We start from the raw sequence: 14,892 nt of genomic DNA, 5'->3' as shown, positions 1-14,892 counted from the left end.
ATATTGTTTATAATGAAAGTGTTTTTTGTGTGAATAATAAAAAGGATAATTAAAAGACAAATGAAAATGTCATAAATACAATATAATAGTAAGGACAAAAAAACAATACCACTACCAAGAATCCCATATCCCTCACTTATACTCCTCTCTCATACACATCTAACTTTGGTTTATTGCCTTTGTTACACGTAATGGAAGCATATGGGAATGTTACTGTTGACCATAGACTCCAGTTTGTGATGATTATATTTTTTCCCAAATACCATCCCCTTCTCAACCTTCTGCATGGTTGACATTCATTTGTTCTCCCACATGTGAGAATATTTTTATATTTACACATTTAGCAACAGTCATTGGCCACTCCAGTTTTTGCCCAGTTATACAGTCCCAGGCTTCATCATCCATCTCTCTTTATCTCTGATGTCATACATTCCCCCATCCCACTTCTTTCAACCTTACTCACAGACATCTTTGTTCCATGTACTTACAATATTTTGTTACCCTTATGCAGTATTATGCTATTTATTTCTGGATCTATACAATCAATCCTGCTGAACATTTTTGTAGTCCTTCAGCATCAAATGCCTGATCTCTACCCACTTTCTATCTCCTGGTAGCCTGTGTTATCAGCTTTTAACTCTCAAATTTGCTCACTAATGTTAGTTCATATTAGGGAGACCATACAGTATTTGTCCTTTTATTTCTGGCTAACTTCACTCAACATAATATCCTCAAGGTTCATACATGTTTTTATATGTTCCATGTCTTTCTTCTTACAGCTGCATAGTATTCCATCATGTTTATATACCACAGTTTGCTTATCCACTTATCTGTTAATGGACATTTGGGCTGCTTCCATCTCTTGGCAATTTTGAATAATGCTGCAATAAACATCAGTTTACATATGTTCATTTGTATCTTAGCTTTCGGTTCCTTTGAGTATATACCTAGCAATTGAATAGCTGGGTCATATACTTATACTTAGTATCCTGAGGAAACTCCACACTGTTTTCCAGAGGCATTGCACCATTCAACATTTCCACCAGCAATGAGTAAGTGTGCCTCTTTCTCCACATCCTCTTCAGCACTTGTCATTTCCTGATTTTTGGATAATGGCTATTCTGGTAGTTCTGAGATGATATCTCATTGTGTTTTTGATTTGCATTTCCCTAATAGCCAGTGAAATTGAGCATTTTTTCATGTTTTTGAGCCTTTTGCATTTCCTCTTTGGAAAAGTGTCTGCCCCTGTCTTTTTTTTTAATTAAATTCAGTTTTATTGAAATACATTCACACACCATACAATCATCCATGGTATACAATCCACTGTCCACAGTATGATAACATAACTATGCATTCATCACCACAATGTATCTCTGAACATTTTCCTTACATCAGAAAGAACCAGAACAAGAATGCAAAATAAAAGTGAAAAAAGAACACCCAAATCATCCCCCCATCCCACCCCATTTGTCCTTTAGTTTTTATCCCCATTCCTCCACTCATCCATACACTAGATAAAGGGGGTGTGATCCACGAGGTCTTCACAATCACACTGTCACCCCTTGTAATCTACATTATTATATAATTGTCTTCAGGAGTCTAAACTGCTGGGTTGGAGTTTGGTAGTTTCAGGTATTTACTTCTAGCTATTCCAATACATTAAAACCTAAGACATGTTATCTATGTAGTGCATAAGAATGTCCAACAGAGTGACCTCTTGACTCCGTTTGGAATCTCTCAGCCACTGAAACTATTTCATCTCATTTTGCATCCCCCTTTTGGTCAAGAAGATACTCTCAGTACAACGATGCCGGGTCCACATTCATCCCCGGGAGTCATATTCTGCATTGCCAGGGAGATTTACAACCCCAGGAGTCAGGACCCACATAGGGGGGAGAGTCCCTGTCTTTTGCACATTTTTTAATTAGGTTGTTTGTCTTTCTGTTGTTGAGTTGTAGGATTGCTTTATATATTCAGGATATTAAACCCTTGTTTGATATGTGATTTCCAAATATAGTCTCCCATTGTGTAGGCTGCCTTTTCATTTTTCTAACAAAGTCCTTTGAGGTACAAAAGTGTTTTATTTTGAGGCAATCCCATTTATCTATTTGTTCTTTGGTTGCTCATACTTTGGGTGTAAGGTCTAGGAAACCACCTCCTATCACAAGATCTTTAAGATAGTGCCCTACATTTTCTTCTAAGAGTCTTATGTTCTTAATGCTTATGTTTAAGTCTTTGATCCAATTAGAGTTAATTTTTGCATAAGGTGTGAAGTAGGAGTCCTCTTTCATTCTTTTGGAAATGGATATCCAATTCTTCAAACACCATTTATTGAAGAGGCTGCTCTTTCCCAGTTGCTTTGGCTTGAATGCCTTATCAAAGATCAATTATAGATGTTAGAGTCTATTTATGAACACTCAATTCAATTCCATTGGTCAGTATCTCTGTCTTTATGCCAGTAACATGCTGTTTTGAGGACTGTAGCTTTGTAATATGCTTCAAAGTCAGGTAATGTGAGACCTCCCACTTCATTTCCTTTTCTCAAGATACTTTTGGCTATTCAGGGCACCTTGCCTTTCCAAATAAATGCAGTTATTGGTTTTTCTATTCCTGCAAAGTAAGTTGTTGAGACTTTAATTGGCATTGCATTGAATCTATAAATCAGTTTAGGTAGAGTTGACATTTTAATTGTATTTAGTCTTCCAACCCATGAACACAGTATGTTCTTCCATTTTTTTAGGTCATGTTCAATTTCTTTTAGCAGTTTCTTGTAATTTTCTTTTTATAGGTGTTTTGTTTCCTTCATTATGTTTATTCCTAAATACTTGATTCTTTGATTGCTAATGTAAATGGAATTTTTTAAAAAAATTTCTTCCTCTTGTTGCACATTACTTGTGTATAAGAACACTACAGATTTTTTCATGTTGATCTTGTAGCCTGCCACTTGGCTGTATTCATTGATTAGCTCTAATAGCTTTTCTATAGATTTTTCAGGATTTTCTATGTATGGAATCACATCATCTGCAAACAGTGAAAGATTTACTTCTTCCTCTCCAATTTAGATGCCTTTCATTTCTTTTTCTTACCTAACTGCTATAGCTAGAATTTCCAGCACAATGTTGAATAACAATGGTGACAGTGGCCATCCCTGTCTTGCTCCAAATCTTAGAAGGAAACTTTCTGTCTCTCCCTGTTGAATACAATGTTAGCTGTGGGTTTTTCGTATATTGTCTTTATCATTTTGAGAAAATTCCCTTCTACTCCTATCCTTTGAAGTGTTTTCATCAAGAAAGGATTTTGAATTTTGTCAAATGTCTTTTCCACATCAATTGAAATGATCATATGTTTCTTTTGTTTTGATTCATTGATATGGTGTATTATATTCATTGATTTTCTTATGTTGAACCAGCCTTGCATACTTGGAATTAACCCCACTTGGTTGTGGTGGATAATTCTTTTAATGTCCTGTTGGATTGAATTTGTGAATATTTTGTTGAGGATTTTTGCATCTGTACTCATTAAAGAGCTTGGTCTACAATTTTCTTTTTTTGTAGCTTTGATTTTGGTATTAGTGTGATGTTAGCTTAATAGAATGTGTTGGGTAGTTTTCCTCCCTCTTCAATTTTTTTGAAGAGTTTGAGCAGGATTGGAATTCTTTCTGGAATGCTTGGTAGAATTCGCATGTGAAGCCATCTGGTCCCGGGCTTTTCTTTTTTGGGAGATTTTGATGTCTGACTCAATCTCTTTGCTTGTGATTGGTTTGTTGAGGTCCTCTATTTCTTCTCTGGTCAATGTTGGTTGTTTATGTTTTTCTAGGAAGTTGCCCACTTCATGTAAGTTGCCCAGTTTATTAGCATATAGTTGCCCATAGCGTCTTCTCATTATCTTCTTTATTTCTGCAGGGTCAGTAGTTATGTTTCCTGTTCCATTTCTGATTGCATTTATTTGCATCTGATCTCTTTTTTGTTTGTTTGTTTGCCTAGTGGGGGGGGGGTCCTTCAATTTTGTCAATTTTCTCAAAGAACCAGCTTCTGGTTTTGTTGATTCTATTTTCCTGTTCTCAGTTTCATTTATTTCTGCTCTGATCTTTGTTATTTCTTTCCTTCTGTTTGCCTTGGGTTAGTTTGCTGTTCTTTCTCTAGTTCTTCCAGGTGGGCAGTTAATTCCTCAATTTTTCCTCTCTTTTCTTTTAATACAGACATTTAAGACAATAAATTTCCCCTTCAGTACTGCCTTTGCTGCATCCGATAAGTTTTGATATGTTGTGTTTTCATTGTCAGTTGCCTCAAAGTATTTACTAATTTCTCTTTTAATTTTTCCTTTACCCACTTGTTTTTTAGGAATGTGTCACATGGCTTGCTAGGGTCACAGAGCTTGGAGATAGCAGAGCAAGGATAGGGACATGATTCCTTCAGTGAAAAAGTGGCTCATTTTCTATACTGCTCAATGCCACTTGTTGGAGCCCCTGGCCCCCAAGTGTCTTGAAAACTGCACACAGCAGTTTCCTTGACCTAGGAGAATAGGTTTGACCTATTTTCCTTGTAATGTCAGTTGCTAACTCTAATCTATGCCCAAAACTACCACCTCCCTGAGACTTGCTGAGATACATTATCTCTATTATCCTCCTCTCCTCCCTGTTGATTACAATCAACCCCTACCTATGCTGCATGACCCAGCTCCCTGCCTTATGCTCTCATACTCATTGGAATGTTGAGCCCTTATAACTGGTTTATTCAGCCCCTAAAATTGCAGACTATTTCCACATTGTGCTCTGAACTGGCCACCATTCAGAGCAGTTCCTGAATCCATTCAGAGAAGCTCCTGATTCAAAGGCAATGTGGCTTGACTTCCCCACCCTGTAGGTAAGCCCTATAATATAAGCTCATGTCTCAGAACATGTCCAGTGCCTTTTTTAGTCTTTGGCTACAAAAGCCCTCTTGGGCCATGACAATTGGCATGCCAGCCTGGATACTAAAGAAATCCCAGCCACTGATGACATGAGCTTGGGGAAGGGAAAGGGGAAGTCCCTGGGTGGGATAATGGGATGGCCTGTGACACTTAGGTAGGAAAGGGTGGCTACCCTCCTAGATGAATGGGGTCTGCTGAGGGAGTATGGAGATGTATATGATACCCTGGCTGGACTAATAGCCTTCCTGCTACAGACTGCAGGACTAATAGTATTTCATGAGAAAAAGGAATGCCACCAGGCTGCTGCAGCAGTAGCCTGGCCATTCTTGGAGGCTGTGTGCAGTTACAGAAAAGGCCTTCATGGCTGATGCAGCAGTCTGCTGCTTAGAAGAGGAATTGAAGTTAGAAAGGGATATGCAATTAACCCAAGCTTAATTGAAAGATACTCTGGATAAAAGTTTAGAAATACTGGCATTCCAGTACACTAGAGTAAGAGGGCATAAGCTGCCCAAAGGGCAAGTTAGGCATTACCCTAGCTTCCCCTGCCTGGAACCCTAAAGTGTGGGACCCTGTTGATTCCTCATCAAAAGATGAGCCCCTGTCTGACTTTGAAATTAAAACTGAGGAAAGTAAGCACGTGCATCCTCTGGTCCAACAAAAGCTGCCCTCCCCCAGATGTACTGTGGCAATATATCAGTATAAATTACCAGGGTAATTTAATAGCCCTCTCTGGCCAGTGGAAAAAACTAATAGCACCTGGCAAATGACTATTAATTATATTGAACTTAATTTAATAACTTCTTTGTTTGCAACTGTGTCAAATATAGCTATCTTGTTGCAGGATATGAGTACTCAATTAAGCCAATTTCACTTAGTTTTTAACCTTGTCAAAGCTTATTTTAGTATTTTAGGTCCCACCAGCCACACTGCATCCAACTTCATGTGGGAAAACCAACAATGAACACTTGCTGTGCTTCCACAAGGACATCTCCACAGTCCCACCATTTGCCATGGACTGGTAGAACAAGATTTAAAGAAAAGGATGCCCCCTATGTTTCAATCTAATGATGATATCATGCTAATTAGCAATTCTTTTCAAGAACTAGAAATTGCCACTAGCACAGTGGTGACTCATCTTGAAAGTCAAGGATGGGAAATAAATCAAAACAAATTACAAGAGCCTGGACATTCTATCAAGTTCTTGGGTTTTGTCTAGTTGGGTAAAACTAAAGATATTCCTTTAGCTGTTGTTAAAATACAAAGTTATCCTATACTGCTAACTCCTATACAATGAATAGATTTTCTTGGTTTATTAGGTTATTGGAAACTGGTTATAATCTATTTAAAAATTTTAGAACTTTTGTACACCCTAATTAGAAAAGGAAAACCATGGGAATGGAATTTTCCACAGCAACCTGTGTTCATAAAAGCACAAACACAGGCTTTTAGGGGGCTGAACCCTGATATATACCATGAATTGGATGTGGCCAGTGCCAATATTGGCTATGGGTGGGGCTTGTGGCAAAGGCAACAGACTAAATGTGTAACTATTAGATTCTGGTCCCAACTTTGGAAGGACACAGAACCTCAGATACAGCCTGTTGGAAAAATAATTGTGTGCAGCTTATAATGCTCTGTTACAAGTGGAAGGTTTAACTCAAAGGTACCCAGTGGCCACTCTCATACAGGGGTGGACACAGGAGACTATAATTAAGCCCCATTCAGGGAATGCTCAGCTAAGCACACTGACAAAATGGGAAGCCTATGTCCTACAATGCTGAATTTTTAGCAATAGCCCTGAGAGTGCAGAGATGCATGAAATTTTAGAACCAGTCTCCCAAGTGGAAGAGCAGCATGCCCTGCCTCCTGTTGATCATTATGTGGTGGCTTCTCCCATGCCCACCATTGATGGACAAGGGAGTTCACCTGACTCTGTATGGTATACTGATGAATTGGTACTTGGGCAACATGCTACCTGGACAACCATGACAGTCAAGCCAAGTACTGACATCATCTGGTGGGAGACTGACACTTTGCAAAGCAGCCAGTGGGCTGAGCTGCAGGCTGTACATATGGTAATTGTCCATGAACCAGGAGACACCTTGACTGCCCAGAGAACTGGGCCATATATCAAGGCCTAACAGTATGGATGGTCACATGGAAGTAGGAGCAATGGGTGGTGGTTGACAGCCTCTTTTGGGGAAAGGAACTGTGGGAAGACATCTGGATAGCCTGCCAGAAATGTAAGGTAACTGCTTTCCATGTTTCTGCCCATAATGTTAACTCACTACTAGGTTATGCAGAAGCAGATGCCCTAGCAAAATTCCACAACCTAACAACAAGGATGCATGGGTGACTGAATGGCTGCATCAGAAAACTGAGCACTGAGGGTACCAGACCCTGTGGAAGCTGGTGCAGAAGTTTCAGCTGCCTATCACCCAAATAGAGTTAAAAGGAATAAAGGATACTAGCCCTTCCTGCTCATGCCTATGGCCCAGAATGCTTCTTCATGGATTTGGACCCATCAGTGGAGACCAGATTCCTTTCTCCTGTTGGCAAGTAGACTATATTGCCCCTTCCTCTGACCAAAGAGGCAAAATATAACTTCACCACTGTAGACACAGCTATAGTACTGTTGCTGGCCTTCTCAGGGGTCAAGACCAACTAGTGAGCTATCATTTGTAGCTTAAAAAATTAAGTGTCTTTTCTGGGATCCCCACACACATGGACAGTGGTAGGGGGACACCCTTCATTGGTCAATTAACCCAGGCCTGGGCTTCAGAAAATAATGTCCTTTGGACTTTTCACTTGCCCAATAATCCCACAGCAACTGGGTTAATTGAAAGAATGAATGGCTTTTTTTAATAAGAAATTTTATTTTGAGATAAACTCAAACTTACAAGAAAAGTTGCAAAAACAGTACAAACCCCATACATAGAACTCCATCATACCCCGATCCCCCTCCCCTGATACCCCAATCCACCACCTTTAACATCCTGTCACACCATTTCTTTCTTTCTTTCCCTCCCTCCCTCCCTATCATCCATCATCTACTGCTCTGTCTTCTGAACATATGAGAGCAAGCTGCACACATCATTGAAAAAACAATATAATTCACATATGCATTTCCTATGAACAAGAACATTCTTTTATGCAATCTCATTAAATCCAGCTAAGAAGTTCAAGAAATTCAACACTGATACAAAGCTTACATTCTATATTTCCTTTTTTTCCTTATGTCCCATCTGTGTCCCTTTGAGCCTCCTCTCCTCCATCCTCAGATCCCATCCAGGATCATCCTTGGCATTTAATTGTCATCTATTTAGACTGTCCTTTTTTTTCAATTGTGGAAACATATATACAGCCTAAATCTTCCCATTCCACTCCCTCCCTAGCATTCCATTACTGGGATTAATCACATTTACAATGTTGCAATGCTATCACCTTCCCACCATCCGTTTCTAGAAGTTTCCCTTCACCCCAAACAGAAACCCTACACTCATTTCTTAACTCCCCATTGCCCCTTCCCCCAATTCTTGGAACCCCTACTCTACTTTTCATCTCTATGGTCATATTCTCTGATACTTTCTTTCTGTTTACCATGGGGCTTAAATTTAAAATCTTAAATCTATGACAAACTTGTTTTTCTTTGATACCAACTTAACTTCAATATGACACATAAACTATGTTCCTATACTCCCTCATTCCTGCACTTTTATGTAGTTCTTGTCAAAAATTACATATTTTACATTGAGTCCAAAACCACTGATTTATCATTACAGTTTATGTATTTTAGATCCTGTAGGAAGTAGATAGTGGAGTTACAAATCAAAAATACAGTATTATTGGTATCTATATTTATCATGTGATCTTTAGTGGTACCCATTATTTCTTCATGTAGTTTCAGTCAAGTGTTTAGTGTCCTTTCCTTTCAGCCTGCTCAACTCCCTTTAGCATTTCTTATATGACTGATCTACAGGTGGGGAAGTCCCTCAGCTTTTTTCTCTGTTGGTAGGGCTCCCTTTAGTATCTGAAGTAGGGCGGGTCTTTTATTAATAAAATCTCTCAGCATTTGTTTGTCTGTGAAAAATTTAAGATCTCCCTCAAATTTGAAGGAGAGTTTTGCTGGATAAAGTATTCTTGGTTGGAAATTTTTCTCTCTCAGAATTTTGAATATGTTATGCCACTGCCTTCTCACCTCCATGGTGGCCACTGAGTAGTCACTACCTAGTCTTATGTTGTTTCCTTTGTATGTAGTGAATTGCTTTTCTCTTGCTGCTTTGAGAACTTGCTTCTTCTCTTTAGTATTTGACAGTCTGAACAGAATATCTCTTGGAGTGGGTTTATTTGGATTTATTTTATTTGGAGTTCACTGGGCAGTTATGCTTTGTGTATTTATATTGTGTAGAAGGTTTGGGAAGTTTTCCCCAACAATTTCTTTGAATACTCTTTCTAAATTTTACCCTTCTCTTCCCCTTTTGGGACACCAATGAGTATTAAATTTGGACATTTTATTTTATCTATTGTATCCCTGAGATCCATTTTTATTTTTTTATTTTTCCCCATTCTTTCTTTTGTTCTTTCATTTTCTGTTCTGTGGTCCTAAAGGAGGCTGAGTTGTTCAACTTCCTCTAATCTTGTATTATGAGTATCCAGAGTCTTTTTAATTTGACCAACAGTTTCTTTTATTTCCATAAGATCTATTTTTATATTTATTCTTGGAATTTTTTTTTTATGCTCTTCTAGGGTCTTCTTTAGTCCTTTATATCCTGTGACATGCTCTTCTTCATGTCCTTTATATCCTGAGATATGCTCTTGTTGCCTGTCTGTAATTCTTTAATTAATTGTGCCAAGTACTGTGTGTCTTCTGATCTTTTGGTTTGGGTGTTTTGGTTTGGGTTCTCCATATCATCTGGTTTTATCATATGCTTTAAGATTTTCTGTTGTTTTTGGCCTCTTGGCATTTGTTTTACTGGATCCCTAATTTGACAGAGCTGCAGCTTGGTGGTGTACACTTTCTCTAACTAACCAGCAGATGGTGATCCATGAGTCATCTATTCCCCTCAAGTCAGTTCTCCCCAACTTTGTCTTTGTGATGTGTGGGGATGTGATTCTTGTGGGGTCCAATTGGTGCACAAAGTTTGGGTGTGATGCTGGTGCTGTCTGCCCTGAATGTGGGGCATGTGTCTGTGTGGTTAGGCAGGCAGGGCAGCTTTAATAATCAAACCTCTCAGGTGTTTGCTGAGATTTATGGCTGTTGCAGGAGCCTAAGCCTTCATTTCAGTCTTTCCACTGATTGTTTCTGCTGCTGACCCACAAGTCCTTGGTATTTTCCAGGGTCCCTGGGATTTCTGGGTGGTTCCCCCTTCCCAGCTGTGCTCTTCCAGGACCTCTACTGAGGGAGGGCTGTGCCACATCACAAGTGCACACCAGCCCACCAGGGAAGCCTTGGGTCACTGGGCTGTGCAGGAGCACTCCCAGCCCACTTCAAAAATGGTTGCATGGGTTGAGTTAACTTCCCCCTTTTGGCACAGCTCCACGCTCTCAGCTCCAGGACAATCAGCTGTGGGTGTATCAAAGACCACTGTCCACAGCTGATATTGTGGCTTCTGTGTGTGCTGAGGGAAAGATTCCCCCATCACGCTGCATTTCTTGGTGTGGCTCTGAGCTTTGGGTCTGGCCCCGGGCAGGAGCATCCCCCACCTGCTGGGGAGATGGCTGCAAGAAATGCAGTTTTTTTCCTCCTTTTTGCTCCCCTCTGCTCCTCTAGTCTTGAGACAATCAGCAGCAGGTGTGGAAAGGGGTATCCTCTATGCCAGACTTTGAGGCATTAGCCCAGCCCACTCCCACCATGCTTCACTGTGTGTCTCTCCCCATCATATCTGCAGCCACTCCTGGGTTTTTTTCTTAAAGAACTAGTCCATCTCCAAATACCAGCCCACCATTTCACCACACCACAGCATGGCCATTGGGCTTTCAGCTGACTCACTCACTTGTTTCAGAATGCAGGCTCCTGGTTTCACCAAATGCATGTTTCCCGTGGATTTAGCATACCTTGTCTGACTGGTGCATTGCTGGCAGTGGTGTTCTGTGTCACTTTCTGGTTTTTATCTAGTATTTTTCACGGAGGTGTTTTTTGGTTCTGTCTCACCTAGCTGTCATCTTAGGTTCTCCCTGAATGGCCTTTTAAAAGAACACTCAAAGGATGATAGAAACTCTTTACAACAATGGACTCTATGACAGTACCAGCATTAACTCAACTGAAAACAGCAGCTTCCAGTCCTGTGGAAATGGCAACTGCAGGGCCCATGCAGTACTTAACAAACTCAAATAAGAGAGGTCAGCTGTCCTGAAGCTGCAGTGAGGCAACAATAATAATCTGCTCTTCCTGTGCCACAAACATTAGAAATTGGGGAAAATAAGATCAATTGGCTCTTGTTCTGGCCCATGCAGCCAATCTGGTTGAGAAACCTAAGTTCATGGGGTATTATGCCACAGGTTATTTGTTTTCCCCATCTGGAGCCCCCATCCCCCAGGGAACTGTATACATAAATGCAACCCCAAAATATCTGTAGATCTGACCCTGATGGGCTCCCCACATGGGGACAAAGTGGGGAATTAAAAAATAACTTCACCTTGAAATCTATCCACTAATGAAAACTCAGCTTATATATTTTTCCTACATGTGCTATTAATTCTTGTTAAAAAATTGTATATTATTGCTTCAATAATGAATTAACTAATGTTTTGTACTTAGCATTATTGTAACAGGTATTCTTTGTGGTGATTGTATGCTGTACAATGTCTGCTTGAAAACAGTTTCCAAAATTATTTGGTAACTTAAGTGTAAGAGGTATAAAGAATGTTTTGTATGAAAAGGAAAAGGAAAGTAGTTTTGTCCTAAAAAACTGGATGGTTATAGAGAGTTGCAGAATCTTTGCAGAAGGAAAATTTATTTCTGTGGACAAAGTTAGGAAATGGTAAAACAAAACAAAAAACTATATATAGAATAAAGCAGATTGCCTGGTAGTTTTATCCATTAGCTATTTTAGCCCCAGGTGTACCTGTGTTTTAATTAATATTCAACATTGTATATGTACCTGATAACTCACAAAATGTAACACAGTCTCTTGATCACATGCCAGATCATATACAAAATATTGAATATTTATCTGATAATACTTTGTCCAAATGGTTTAATTCTTTAACTTGGCCATGGTGTACTTGTTAACAGGATTACTTTCCATACATACTGGTTTACTTGTACTCTGCTGTTCACTGTACTTTTGTGAATTATGGGTGCAATATCTGCCCTATATTCAATGCAAATTACTGCATGGGGTGGACTGTAGGAGCCCCTGGCCCCCAAGTAACTTGAAAACTGCACACAACAGGTTTCTTGACCTATGACAGATAGGGTTTGACCTGTTCTCCTTGTAATATCAGTTGCTAACTGTAATCTATACCCAAAACTACCTCCTCCCGAGACTCCCTGAAATACTATCTCTACAGTTTTCTTCTCCTCCTTGTTGACTACAATCAAACCCTCCCTACATTGCATGACCCCACACTCTGCCATATGAATGTCAAGCCTTTATAACCAGCTTCTTCAGCCCCCCAATGTGCAGACTATTTCCACACTGTGTTCAAAACACACCACCATTCAGAGCAGCTCCTGAGTCCCTTTAGAGAAGCTCCTGATTTCAGGGTAATTTGACTTGAGTTCTCCACCCTATAGGTAAGCCCTATAAAAAAGCTTATGTCTCAGAATGTGTCTGGTGCTTTCTTTAGTCCTTTGGCTACAAAAGCCCTCTTGAGCCATGACAGGGATGTACTGAGAAAATTGTGATTAATCTCTTGTGTATTCTAGGTTATTGAAAGTAATCATCTATTGAATTGCTAGTTCAATTCTTCCTAATTTGGTAAAAGTTTCCCAAAGGGGAGTTAACCTTTATTTTGAAAACATGGATGGGTTATCAGATCATAATAAATCTTACTTGAAATCTTAATGTACATTGGACAAAATTGTGTGTGCTTTGAATGTCTTAGCTCATTATTTCTCACAAAATATTACATAGGAGGTAGTCATAATTATTGCTAAAGATAGATAAGAAATCTTAGGCAAACAGAGGATAAACAAAATGACAAATTCTGACAATAAAATGCCACTCAGAGTCAGCCTTAGGGAGTCTCACAGGATCAGTGATTATAAGCTTAAGTAATAGGTAGGTTCCCTTACAGTTCCCACTTCACAGAGTGGAAAATGAGAGTGTGGAAAGGCCAAGCCACCCCAAAACTCAAATGTGTGTATTAAATTCTCAACTTTCCAGCAGGTTATCCTGCTTTAACTCCTGCAATGAAATCATCTTGCAAGAGTTAGTACACACATTGTTCTCTTTTAACATTTGGGACTTGCATTTCATTTACCTCAGCTAATTTCCATTTTGAAAGATACTAACTTCCTGGTTCTATGAGACATGGCACCCATCATTTGTTTGTTTGAGATCAGGTATGATGTTGCCTGGGAATGGGGCCATGCAGAGCACCTGCACCATTCTGCATTCCCAAGAACAGTGAGTAAATGTACATATTTCTCCACATGCTTTCCAGTACTTATAGTTTTCTGTTTTTTGATAAAGGCCATTTTAGTAGGTGTGAAATGTTTTATGTTATTTTATTGTGGTTTTAATTTGTATTTCCCTGTCAGCTAGTGCACTTGAGCATCTTTTCAGCCATTTGTATTTCCTCCTTGGAAAACTGTTTATTCATGTCTATTGCCAATTTTTAAAAATTGGGTTCATTATACTTTTGTTGTTGAGTTGTAGGATTTATTTATATATTCTGGGTTTAAACTCTTATCTGATATGTGGTTTCCAAATGTTTTCTTCCTTTGAATAGACTGCCATTTTACTTTTCCTTTTTTTTTTTTTTTTGTATTTTTGTCTATTTATTTTTGTTTTCTTATAAATGCAATTTTTGACACATTTCTATTTTATTAAGGGTTATTTAATGTCATAAATGGATATTTAATATTGCCAAATGCCTTTTATTTTTATGGAGAAGAATTTTTCTCCTGTGAACTATTAAATGGTTAATTATATTAAATAGTTCCCATGTCAATCACCCTGACATTTCTTGGATGAATTCCAATTGGTCCTGTCATATTATTTATTTAACATACTTATAAATTTTATTTCTAATATTTTATTTGATTTTTTGCATCATTTTTATAAATGATGTTAGAATACATTTTCTTTTCCATATGTGTTACCATGGTCAGGTTTTAAAATTGATATTATGCTGATATCAAATGCCCTAGAAAACATACATACAATCAGAATTATCTATTCCTGGAAAAGCTGAAAACATTCACCTGTGAAACCATCTAGATTTGTCCATCATTTGGGGGTAGGTGTAGTGAACCAGAGGGAATTCTTCCTTGGGTAACACTCTTGAATTAGTCCATGGTTAATGTTTTAACATTTTTATTTCTTCTGCAGTAAGTTTAGGTAATTGATATTTTCCTGGAAGATCATTAGTTTCATTTCAGCTTACAAACATATCTGTACAGACTTTAGTCAAATACTTTCTTGTGATTCTTTTAATTTTCTTTTTATTTTGGAATATCCTCCCTTAGAGTTTCTTCTTTTTTAAGCATTTTTATTGTAAAATATAACATATATACAGAAAAATGATAACTTTCAAAGTATGATTTAACAAGTAGTTATACAGCAAATTTCAAATATTATTCGTTAGAGTTCCACAATTTTCATTACTTTCTTCTAGCTGTTCTAATACACTAGAAACTAAAAAAAAAAAAAAAAAAAAAAAAAATTCTATAGTGATCCAGTATTCATAACCCTTTGTTAAAACCTGTCTTCTCTGTTGTTACTCCTCACTCTTGTTTGATCACCGTCTCAATCTTCAGGGATATCCAGGCAGTGACCACACCAACTTTTTTTGTTTTGTTTTGTTTTGTTTTTT

The sequence above is a fragment of the Choloepus didactylus genome, chromosome 1, assembly GCF_015220235.1.
Source record: "Choloepus didactylus isolate mChoDid1 chromosome 1, mChoDid1.pri, whole genome shotgun sequence".
Classification (NCBI taxonomy): Eukaryota; Metazoa; Chordata; class Mammalia; order Pilosa; family Megalonychidae; genus Choloepus; species Choloepus didactylus.
The sequence above is the reverse complement of the archived record's forward strand: the minus strand, read 5'-3'. Positions refer to the sequence as shown.